The sequence below is a fragment of the Nerophis ophidion genome, linkage group LG08 (assembly GCF_033978795.1).
Source record: "Nerophis ophidion isolate RoL-2023_Sa linkage group LG08, RoL_Noph_v1.0, whole genome shotgun sequence".
NCBI classification, from domain to species: domain Eukaryota; kingdom Metazoa; phylum Chordata; class Actinopteri; order Syngnathiformes; family Syngnathidae; genus Nerophis; species Nerophis ophidion.
Genome location: NC_084618.1, coordinates 69,079,123 through 69,090,936, shown reverse-complemented (window position 1 = coordinate 69,090,936; position 11,814 = coordinate 69,079,123). Strand labels below are relative to the sequence as shown.

The 11,814-nt window shown below is 44.0% G+C and overlaps 1 long non-coding RNA gene across 1 annotated transcript in view; it reads left to right on the top strand.

The window, feature by feature from the left end:
* Window positions 1–1,458: 1,458 nt before the first annotated feature.
* LOC133557123 (uncharacterized) overlaps window positions 1,459–11,814 on the top strand; it is a 121,264-nt gene continuing 110,908 nt past the window's right edge. Inside the window, exons 1-3 of the long non-coding RNA XR_009807704.1 lie at window positions 1,459–1,509; window positions 1,823–1,878; window positions 1,994–2,057. This is a non-coding gene — a long non-coding RNA (uncharacterized LOC133557123). The remainder of the gene's footprint in view (window positions 1,510–1,822; window positions 1,879–1,993; window positions 2,058–11,814) is intronic.

Here is an 11,814-nt window from a genome sequence, read left to right as displayed (position 1 = left end):
AATTCTATAACTGAGCTATGAAGAATATATCGCCATAATCACAGTATCACAATACTGTATCGTACCGTGGCTCAAGTATCGTGATACATATGGTACCGTGAAGCTCTCACTAAATTAACTCCACAACATATGACAGCCAATGATGCCGTTCTTATGTTTTTTGGTTTAAAAAAACTAGGTACAAAATTGTTATGCGTTGAATAAAGTTAAAAAAAACCCCAACATAAACTATCAATTACCTATTTTTGGGGGGTAGGGGAAGGCAGTTTGACATCTTCAATTAGTCACCGCCAAGTGTTTACAGCAAACAAAGTGTTCCGAGAGGTCAGACGTTAATTAATTTGTGTGTTGATGATGATTGCTGCTTGGCTAGTTCCAACTTGGGTTTCCGTCAACAACTCTGAGGTGTGTTCAGGCCCGACTTCTCACGCACGGATGAGATTGTTAAACACCGGCGCTGATTAATAACGCCAATTAGAGGAACACATGTAGGAGGCCGCTAAACGCCCTTCACCCACACCAATGCACCTTTTCTACGGCCCACACGCTGCCGCTATGTGCTTTGGACTCATTGTTAAAAGGTAGCAACAGCTGTAGTCGCCCCAGAAAGTGAAAGTAACAAGAGTCTCAGGCTCGCCCACTGGATGATGTATTTAAGGCTCTCCAGAGGTCAGAAGGACTTTGTCCACAGCATCACCTGAAATCGATAGTGAAAGTAAAGCAGGTGAGGGAGGGGGCGCCCTTCTAAACAACCTGGACCATTGCTGGCAGAAGAATGACCAACGGTCTCTGAAACAGCGACACAGAAACAAGAGGACCAGCTAGTTGATCAAAAAATTTTATTTTTTTATTTTTACAGACAGGTTAGCACCAGTCATGGTTGAAACATATTTTGTTGTAAATTGTTTTTTGTTTTGCGGTTACTAATTGTTTTGCTGTATGAATCTTTTTTTTCTTTTGTTTAGTTTTTTTTGGTTACAAGCCTTTTTTTTCCACCATTTTTTGGTTGCAAATCGTTCAATTATTTTTTTTCGTTAATCGTGTGATTATTTTTTTTTTATTACATATTTTTATTTTGTATTGTAATTTTTTTGAATGGAAATTATTTTTTGGTTACACATTGTTTTGATTGCAAATCAATTTTTGTTGTTGTTGTTATTGTGAAGTATTGGTTTTATTTTGAAGAACCGGATGTCCGGTGTGGGAAGTGACTTTGCTGTTTTTTTTGGGATGTTTACTTCCTCTTATTTTGGACTTTTGATGAGGAGGTAATAGTTCTTCACTGTTCCGTGTTTCTTAGTGTAAATATTCATTCTAAACGTTCATAACACTTTAAAAGTTAAAACATTAATGTTGTAGGTATAAGTTTTAAGTATTTTTATGCACAATTTTGTTAAGTAAGGATTAGCGCGTCGACTGTTTAAAATGTTTGGTCATAATTACGCATGGTATTTACGCAGGTATCACTCCGCCAGAAAGTAGAGACCCGTGTATGTGTTTCCAACACAGGTATGTGGATTTGTGCATTATTTTTTTTTTTTTGTGATAAAACAGTTTTGTTAATGTAATTTAAATTATTATTTTAATATGAATGAATGTTGTTTATTCTCTCTTCTTTCGGACTTTTGATGAGGAGGTATCACTCCGCCAGAAAGTAGAGCCCTGTCTATGTGTTTCGTGTTTCCAACACAGTTATGTGGATTTGTGCATTATCATTATTATTTTGTTGTGATAAAACGTTTTTGTTAATGTAATTTAAAATATTAATTTTATGTGAATAAATGTTGTTTATGTTCTCTTCTTTCGGACTTTTGATGAGGAGGTATCACTCCGCCAGAAAGTAGAGACCTTTGTATGTGTTTCGTGTTTCCAACACAGGTATGTGGATTTGTGCATTATCATTATTATTTTTTTGTGATAAAAATTTTTTGTTAATGTAATTAAAAATATTATTTTCATATGAATAAATGTTGTTTATGTTCTCTTCTTTCAGACTTTTGATGAGGAGGTATCACTCCGCCAGAAAGTAGAGACCTCTGTATGTGTTTCCAACACAGGTATGTGGATTTGTGCATTATTATTATTTTTTTGTGATAAAACGTTTTTGTTTATGTAATTTGAATTATTTTTATACGAATGAATGTTGTTTATTTTCTCTTCTTTCGGACTTTTGGTGAGAAGGTATCACTCCGCCAGAAAGTAGAGACCTGTGTATGTGTTTCGTGTTTCCAACACAGGTGGCCAATTAATGATGAAACGACGTAATGGTGGAGTGTCTTTAATTAAAAAACAAACACACAACGCAGAATAAGACTCACTACATAGGCATGAAACAGAGTGGTCATAAACAGGGCGATGACGTCAGAACGACCAACTGAAAAACCAGGCTTAAATAATAATGACGTAATTCAAACAGGTGCATGAGTCCAACACGTGAGACAGGTGAAACTAATGGTGACAAAACAAGGGGGTGAAAAACAAAACAGGAACTAATGGAGTCTTGAAGTAACAGAACATAACTAAATAAAACATGATCACAAGACGTGACATCAATAATGCGGCCGTTAAATAGGTCAGCCATTCATGTCCGTGAAACAGATGTGGGGGGATCCCGCGTTACGTTGATAAAACATGAGGACGCATAATCAATAGGCATGTAAAGAAACAATTATGTGTTGAGTTTGGTGTGCTGTAATTGTTTTATGACCACGACGACGACGTCTCAGGTGTGGCTCTAAAAGCCAGTCAACCCAGTAAGTGCGCGGGTCGTAGGTGGGCCGCCACCTTGCCGCGTCTTCGCTGACCCGTGTCGGACGGCGCGGCGCGTGGGTCGGCGCGCCCGCACAACCCTGTGACGAGCGCGCAGGCAAAACTCTGTTGTGGTTATTACGGCCGCCATTAGCGTGACAAACTGCGGTGTGCTTTGATTAAGCAAAGAGGCCACGACAAACTTTCTGCATATTTGACATTTTGGAGCAAGTAACGATGATATCGGTGTCAATGAATCATCAGTTCATTACATAAATATACTTTTTTAAACGTTTTAAGCCTATTTTTATAAGGATGAGCTACCACACAGGTTGCTAGTGGCTAACTCCATTCATCCATTTTTTTCCACTTATCCGAGGTCGGGTCGCGGGGGCAGCAGCCTAAGCAGTGAGGCCAAGACTCTCCTCTCCCTAGCCACTTAGTCCAGCTCCTCCCGGGGGATCCCGAGGCGTTCCCAGACCAGCCGGGAGACATAGTCTTCTCAACGTGTCCTGGGTCTTCCCCGTGGCCTCCTACCAGTTGGACGTGCCCTAAATACCTTCCTAGGGAGGGGTTTGGGTGGCATCCTGACCAGATGCCCGAACCACCTCATCTGGCTCCTCTCCATGTGGAGGAGCAGCGGCTTTACTTTGAGTTCCTCCCGGATGACAGAGCTTCTCACCCTATCTCTAAGGGAGAGACCCAAACTCATTTGGGCCGCTTGTACCCGTGATCTTATCCTTTCGGTCATGACCCAAAGCTCATGACCATAGGTGAGGATGGGAACGTAGATCGACCGGTAAATTGAGAGCTTTGCCTTCCGGCTCAGCTCCTTCTTCACCACAACGGATCGGTACAACGTCCGCATTACTGAAGACGCCGCACCGATCCGCCTGTCGATCTCACGATCTGTTCCTCCCTCACTCGTGAACAAGACTCCGAGGTACTTGAACTCCTCCACTTGGGGCAAGATCTCCTCCCCAACCTGGAGATGGCACTCCACCCTTTCCCGGGCGAGAACCATGGACTTTGACTTGGAGGTGCCGATTCTCATCCCAGTCGCTTCACACTCGGCTGCGAACCGCGGCTGACTGTTTATCTCAATACACTCCCTACGCCAAATAGTCCTCCGTTGCGGCAACTTAACTACGATTTTTACAGGTCACTAGAAGAAGGTAAGCATGTTACAAACAGGAAAATCAGGCTGAAGCAGGCAAGCTAATTGCTAAGCTAGCCGCTAAACTAGCTTGAAACAATACAAGAAATAAGTGACCCTTATTCCTAGGCTGTAGATGGAACTCTGGAGGTAGAGTGCAGGCAAGACAATGATTTAATGTCCGTAAATCAGTCAGGCAGGAATAGAAAAAATATAGGAAGATAGCACGGGAAGCTATGGTAAGCTAAAGGAAAAAGCTTAGCATGGAAAATAAGCAAACCAATGGCAAAGCTTAGCTCAGGAATCAAACGGAAAACACAGGTAACTTGTTGCATTCAGCAAACCAGACAACCAGACTCAGTGCGGCGAATAGCAGCAACAAGTAGCTCTCTGTTTAGTGCCCGGGAGCAGGTGAGTGTTTTGAAATAATAACAAAATAGTCAGCACCCGTGGCGACCAAGAACCCACAACAAATGAATTATTGTCCTTTTGGCAAAAGTCTGCTTAGCCACAGTAGATATGCTAATAATGTAAACAGAAGGCTCAAGTAAATCTCAATAAGTGTGTGCTTGTAACCTCATACACTTATACAGGTAGCCTACACAACAGGCTAATAATGTAAACAGAAGGTTCAAGTAAATCTCAATAAGTGTGTGCTTGTAACCTCATACACTTATACAGGTACACAACATATTCCAGGCCGGAACAGATTTTTCAACAACAGTACTTCAGCTTCAGAATAAAAAGGATACGAACAATGTATAAAACAATTTTAATTTGTCTTAGACGTCAGACAAAAACATCAACAACTGTGCCTGTTTGTCAAGCCCCTCAAAAAAGGTTAAGAAATCTGGCCCATGATTGAACCTATGCTGACCCCTGCTGTAGACATTCCAACAAAAACATGCATTAAAGTGCATTGAAAAAACCCAAGTGCAAATAACAAATGAACTATTTTCCTTTTGGCATAAGTCTACTTAGCCTATTACTTCAGGAACAGTGGCAGGTTCTTCTTTATGAACAGTAGCGTCTCTGCTTTGTCACATGTCAGTCTGTTCCTCCTCTCATCAAGGACATTGGATGCAGCCTCTCACTGTCTGTGCTGGTGCATGGAGCAGACAAGTACCTTGGAATGTAAACATTATTATTATCAAGCAATAAAAAAAAAAATACAGAAAATAAACCAATCCCTTTCCCATCAGCTTATTGTTATGAACACAACTTCTCTTATGCACTTTATTGTAGTATTCCTATGTTGTTTTATATTTCATTAATTAAATATATATTTTGTTTTTAAAAGTGTAGAACAACTTTAAAAGACAAACAAAATAAAAAAAAACACTTTAAACCACTTTGGAGTTATGTTTTGAAAAGTACTGTAAAACTGTTATTACCTGCCTGCCATCTGTGCTAAGTCAGGAAAGCGGTCTTGATTGGTCCTCCAATATGTTAGAAGATTGTCACTCCTAGGGATGAGGACTTCTGACAGGTAACAGTCCAGCTGTTGAGCAGTTGCACTCGTACTCGTCTGCCTGGAATCTGAGTCGTTTTCCTGGAGGATTTCTTCACGCGTTACCTCTGTGGTGCGCATTCTTTTTCTCTCTGTGCGTCACTTCACTGTCTCCAATTGGCTTTAATATGTCCAATTCATAAATTCCATTACCTTCTTTGTAATTCCGTTTGCTTTGGCACTGTCAGTCGCAAACTTTTTCGTCCTCTCAAAGACGTCGGCCACGGACGGGGTGGGCGTTCTCGTGCTGTGACCAGCTCTCCTTTCAGCTGCTGCAGTAGTGCTGAAGGTCTATGCTGAGGCGCCTCCTCGAGACAGTTTGGCTGAACATTCCTTGCAAACTGCAATACTTTAGTCACTTTCCGACACTTTAAAATATCTCCACACTGCTGCCATTTTTCTGAAGGCGCTGGGTTACAAAGTCACCGCGTCCCTGCACGTTGGTTCATTGCGTCACCGCGTCACTGCACGTTGGTTCATTGCGTCACCGCGTCCCTGCACGTTGGTTCATTGCGTCACCGCGTCACTGCACGTTGGTTCATTGCGTCACCGCGTCACTGCACGTTGGTTCATTGCGTCACATGCCACTATTTGGCCTTGCTTTTAACTCATTCAACCGAAGGCCGAATGTGGCTTTTTTTTGCCATATTCGGCCGAATATATTCGGTTACCGATTATTCGGTGCATCCCAAATATATAAATATCCATCCATCCATCCATCATCTTCCGCTTATCCGAGGTCGGGTCGCGGGGGCAGCAGCCTAAGCAGGGAAGCCCAGACTTCCCTATCTCCAGCCACTTCGTCTAGCTCTTCCCGGGGGATCCCGAGGCGTTCCCAGGCCAGCCGGGAGACATAGTCTTTCCAACGTGTCCTGGGTCTTCCCCGTGGCCTCCTACCAGCTGGACGTGCCCTAAACACATCCCTAGGGAGGCGTTCGGGTGGCATCCTGACCAGATGCCCGAACCACCTCATCTGGCTCCTCTCCATGTGAAGGAGCAGCGGCTTTACGTTGAGCTCCTCCCGGATGGCAGAGCTTCTCACCCTATCTCTAAGGGAGAGCCCCGCCACCCGGCGGAGGAAACTCATTTCGGCCGCTTGTACCCGTGATCTTATCCTTTCGGTCATGACCCAAAGCTCATGACCATAGGTGAGGATGGGAACGTAGATCGACCGGTAAATTGAGAGCTTTGCCTTCCGGCTCAGCTCCTTCTTCACCACAACGGATCGATACAACGTCCGCATTACTGAAGACGCCGCACCGATCCGCCTGTCGATCTCACGATCCACTCTTCCCCCACTCGTGAACAAGACTCCTAGGTACTTGAACTCCTCCACTTGGGGCAGGGTCTCCTCCCCAACCCGGAGATGGCATTCCACCCTTTTCCGGGCGAGAACCATGGACTCGGACTTGGAGGTGCTGATTCTCATTCCGGTCGCTTCACACTCGGCTGCGAACCGATCCAGTGAGAGCTGAAGATCCCGGCCAGATGAAGCCATCAGGACTACATCATCTGCAAAAAGCAGAGACCTAATCCCGTGGCCACCAAACCGGAACCCCTCAACGCCTTGACTGCGCCTAGAAATTCTGTCCATAAAAGTTATGAACAGAATGGGTGACAAAGGACAGCCTTGGCGGAGTCCAACCTTCACTGGAAACGTGTCCGACTTACTGCCAGCAATGCGGACCAAGCTCTGACACTGATCATACAGGGAGCGGACTGCCACAATAAGACATTCCGATACCCCATACTCTCTGAGCAATCCCCACAGGACTTCCCGAGGGACACGGTCGAATGCCTTCTCCAAGTCCACAAAGCACATGTAGACTGGTTGGGCAAACTCCCATGCACCCTCAAGAACCCTGCCGAGAGTGTAGAGCTGGTCCACAGTTCCACGACCAGGACGAAAACCACACTGTTCCTCCTGAATCCGAGGTTCGACTATCCGGCGAAGCCTCCTCTCCAGTACACCTGAATAAACCTTACCGGGAAGGCTGAGGAGTGTGATCCCACGATAGTTGGAACACACCCTCCGGTCCCCCTTCTTAAAGAGAGGAACCACCACCCCGGTCTGCCAATCCAGAGGTACCGCCCCCGATGTCCACGCGATGCTGCAGAGTCTTGTCAACCAAGACAGCCCCACAGCATCCAGAGCCTTAAGGAACTCCGGGCGGATCTCATCCACCCCCGGGGCCTTGCCGCCGAGGAGCTTTTTAACTACCTCAGCGACCTCAGCCCCAGAAATAGGAGAGTCCACTACAGATTCCCCAGGCACCGCTTCCTCAAAGAAAGACGTGTTGGTGGGATTGAGGAGGTCTTCGAAGTATTCCCTCCACCGATCCACAACATCCGCAGTCGAAGTCAGCAGAACACCATCCGCACCATACACGGTGTTGATAGTGCACTGCTTCCCCTTCCTGAGGCGCCGTATGGTGGTCCAGAATCGCTTCGAAGCCGTCCGGAAGTCGTTTTCCATGGCTTCCCCGAACTCTTCCCATGTCCGAGTTTTTGCCTCCGCGACCGCTAAAGCTGCACACCGCTTGGCCCGTCGGTACCCGTCCACTGCCTCCGGAGTCCTATGAGCCAAAAGAACCCGGTAGGACTCCTTCTTCAGCTTGACGGCATCCCTCACTGCTGGTGTCCACCAACGGGTTCTGGGATTACCGCCACGACAGGCACCAACAACCTTGCGGCCACAGCTCCAATCAGCCGCCTCGACAATAGAGGTTCGGAACGTGGTCCACTCGGACTCAATGTCCCGCACCTCCCTCGTGACATGTTCAAAGTTCTCCCGGAGGTGTGAATTGAAACTCTCTCTGACAGGAGACTCTGCCAGACGTTCCCAGCAGACCCTCACAATGCGCTTGGGCCTGCCAGGTCTGTCCGGCATCCTCCCCCACCATCGCAGCCAACTCACCACCAGGTGGTGATCGGTAGAAAGCTCCGCCCCTCTCTTCACCCGAGTGTCCAAAACATGAGGCCGCAAATCCGATGACACAACTACAAAGTCGATCATGGAACTGCGGCCTAGGGTGTCCTGGTGCCAAGTGCACATATGGACACCCTTATGTTTGAACATGGTGTTTGTTATCGACAAACTGTGACGAGCACAAAAGTCCAATAACAAAACACCACTCGGGTTTAGATCCGGGCGACCATTCTTCCCAATCACGCCTCTCCAGGTTTCACTGTCGTTGCCAACATGAGCGTTGAAGTCTCCCAGTAGGACAAGGGAATCACCCGGAGGAGCACTTTCCAGTACTCCCTCGAGTGTACCCAAAAAGGGTGGGTACTCTGAACTGCTGTTTGGTGCGTAAGCACAAACAACAGTCAGGACCCGTCCCCCCACCCGAAGGCGAAGGGAAGCTACCCTCTCGTCCACTGGGTTGAACTCAAACGTACAGGCTTTGAGCCGGGGGGCAACCAGAATTGCCACCCCAGCCCGTCGCCTCTCACTGCCGGCAACGCCAGAGTGGAAGAGGGTCCAGTCCCTCTCGAGAGAACTGGTTCCAGAGCCCTTGCTGTGCGTCGAGGTGATTCCGACTATATCCAGCCGGAACTTCTCTACCTCGCGCACTAGCTCAGGCTCCTTCCCCCCCAGTGAGGTGACGTTCCACGTCCCAAGAGCTAGCTTCTGTAGCCGAGGGTCGGACCGCCAAGTGCCCTGCCTTCGGCTGCCGCCCAGCTCACAATGCACCCGACCTCTATGGCCCCTCCCATGAGTGGTGAGCCCATTGGAGGGATATATAAATATACATATATATATTTTCCAGCATGTAAACATCGGCTTGTTCTAGGTGGCTAGCAATGCAGCTAATGGGAGCAATCAATTTTACCTTTAAATCACTTTACAATCACTTTACATTCAAAAACTGTCACCAATACTTCATTTACGTTCCGTAACCTGTATAAGAACCAACATTGTTATTGTAAAAGCAAACACTGAGGAACTATTGTTCTAGCATAGTAACACATTGGCGTAAAAAATAACTATGGCAAGAGATAAGCTGGCTTGTCCGTCGGCAGGAAATGTGTTTGGGATTATAAGGCAAAACACTGCGATTAGACCCCATTTTTGTACTGACTGAAAAACATGAATAATCTTATTACAGTATCTATAAAGTATTAGCCCACATTTCATGTTTTGTTTGTACAGAGCTAGCCAGAAAGTGTATGCACTGTATTTTATGACACACATGACATGATCGATATAAAGACTCACTCGATGGACAGTTGTGCGTTTGGTTCAGCAGGCCGGGGACAATTTTCCCGGTTTATTTGGGTAAGCACTCCATTTATGTAAAAATAGCATGGCTTCACCTTACACATTCTGCAGCTTCGATTTACTTTCACCTCATTCTCTCGGCTTCTGTCTGCTCCAACGTTCCGTTCTTCCTTTTTGCTCGCTTCTAGAAGCAGTAGTTCATCCTCCGTATATTCAGCTTCAAAAAGATAAAGTTGTGAATCCTCATTTGTCCAAAAATAGTCAGCTCGGTTGTTTGCTACTGAGTCTGCTATGACTAAAACACACTTGTGTTTTGTATCCGGAAGTAGGAACAAACTGGAACATAGGGTAAATATTGAGCATATTACAAACCCCGTTTCCATATGAGTTGGGAAATTGTGTTAGATGTAAATATAAACGGAATACAATGATTTGCAAATCATTTTCAACCCATATTCAGTTGAATATGCTACGAAGGCATGTTTGATGTTCAAACTGATAGTTTTTTTATTTTTCGGCAAATAATCATTAACTTTAGAATTTGATGCAAGCAACGTGACAAAGAAGTTGGGAAAGAAGGCAATAAATACTGATAAAGTTGAGGAATGCTCATCAAACACTTATTCGGAATATCTCACAGAGCAAAACAGTTTGATAAGCAGCCAAACAGTTATAAAAAAAACTTTGTATTGAACACTATGTATTAAGAAATAAAAGCTATAATAAAACAAAACATAAAAATATCCATTTTGCACACCACAAACAAGATCACAGTAATCGCATAAAACAGCATAAGTCCATAACAGAATAAAATAGTGGAAATATTTTTAAAATTCCACAGTTCTGAATCTTTGGGCACCACACCGTTTGATTCGATTCAATTCTTGGGGGTAACTATTCGATTCAGAATCGATACTCTATTCAAAATCAATACTTTTTATAATAACATTGGGTGGCAGTTCTATGATGAACGACTACTCTCCTTCATAAAATAGAAAAACAACTCTGATAATTATTTATATTACTTCAAAAAATGGTTTTGTTGAATACAATCCTACCAAAACATTAAATCAAGTAAAAAAAAAAAATGTAATTTTGTATTACATTTTTTTGAATCGATTAGGAATCATTACAAATAACAATCGCGATTATTTAGAATTTTTTTTTGTTTTTTTTTGACACCCCCTAATATCCTTGCAGATCAATATCGGCATCGGCCAAAACTCAAGGCTCCAATATGTCGGAAGTAAAAATGTTTTATCGGGACACCCTTACTAAATGAATTAGTCTTAGTAGTATGTATGTGGACGAATATAAGATAAATACAAACACAGATTATTTGCTATTGCTAATAGAGTAAGTTGCATTATGATAAATTAAATATGTATAAATTAAAATTGACGTTTCCTTACAAAATGGTGTCACCTTTACTGGCCTAAAAGGTAAATCGCAGCCTTTGTATTTGAAATGGTTGTTTGTATGTATTTAGTTTATATATATATATATATATATATGTATATATATAAACATCTTTTTATTTTTTTATTTATTTATTTCAGATGCAACAAACCAATAATACTCATCACATAAAGTATGTAATTTCTTTTTTTTCCCGGCCACAACAAACCAAAAGTATTTGACATTTTTAATTGTAGAGTATACTACTTACCGTAATTTTTAATATTTTTTTTCGTACGCAAAAAAACAAAGGTAATCATGATTTTTATTTGTAGAGAAAACTATATAATCCATATATATATATATATGGATTATGTATAAATGGTGTCGCCACCTACTGACCTAAAAGGTAAATCGCAGCCTTTGTATTTGAAAGGATTGCGCCGCCCCTGCTTATGGCTCAAACCTTCAACTCCAATTTGCTTTATTTGCTGAGGGAAACACCTCAGAGTTTTTTCCGAACTCGATCATTTGGCGGTAAAAATGCTAATTGCCAGGAGGCACTGACCTCCAAGGGCGTCGGCCCGCTGTCGCCACTTAATGGCCCGAGCGCTAAACACTCGCTCAATGTTGTCGCGCTTTTGTCTTCATTCATATCCCGATGAAGTTCTCGGAGGCCCACGCTGATCAATCACGGCGGGGCTCCAGCTGTTCGCCACTCTTTGGCCCGACTTCAACAGCCGGCCTTACAAATTGTCCCTGAATGGCGTCGAGCAA